The sequence below is a fragment of the Rhincodon typus genome, unplaced genomic scaffold (genome assembly GCF_021869965.1).
Source record: "Rhincodon typus isolate 14 unplaced genomic scaffold, sRhiTyp1.1 hic_rhity00001074, whole genome shotgun sequence".
NCBI classification, from domain to species: Eukaryota; Metazoa; Chordata; class Chondrichthyes; order Orectolobiformes; family Rhincodontidae; genus Rhincodon; species Rhincodon typus.
In genome coordinates this window covers 6899-7279 of record NW_025966712.1, presented here as the reverse complement: position 1 = coordinate 7279, position 381 = coordinate 6899, and the positions used below count along the sequence as shown (strand labels likewise).

The window sequence follows — 381 nt, the reverse complement described above, 5'->3', positions numbered from 1 at the left end:
AGAGAGAAGAAAGCGAGCGAGAGACAAAAGCAAGAGAGAGGACAAACAGAGAGAGAGAGAGAAGAAAGACACAGAGAGACCGAAGAAAGACAGATAGAGAAAGCAAAGAAAGAGAGAAGAAAGACAGAGAGAGAGGCAGAGAGAGAGAGAAGAAAGAGAGAGACGGAGAACAGAGAGAGAGAAGAGAAAGAGAGAAGAAAGACTGAGAGAAAGACAGAAATGAAAGAGAGAAGAAAGTGAGAGAGAGGGGAAGCGAGAAACAAAAAGGGAAGAAAGAGCGAGACAGAGAGAAGAAAGAGCGAGACAGAGAGAAGAAAGAGCGAGACAGAGAGAAGAAAGAGCGAGACAGAGAGAAGAAAGAGCGAGACAGAGAGAAGAAAG

The 381-nt window shown here is 44.6% G+C and overlaps 1 protein-coding gene across 1 annotated transcript in view; it reads left to right on the top strand.

Annotated features, from left to right (window-relative positions):
- LOC125481163 (RNA-binding protein 25-like) overlaps window positions 1–381 on the top strand; it is a gene marked incomplete at its 5' end in the record, with an annotated part of 1017 nt that overhangs the window by 279 nt on the left and 357 nt on the right. The window lies entirely within an intron of this gene.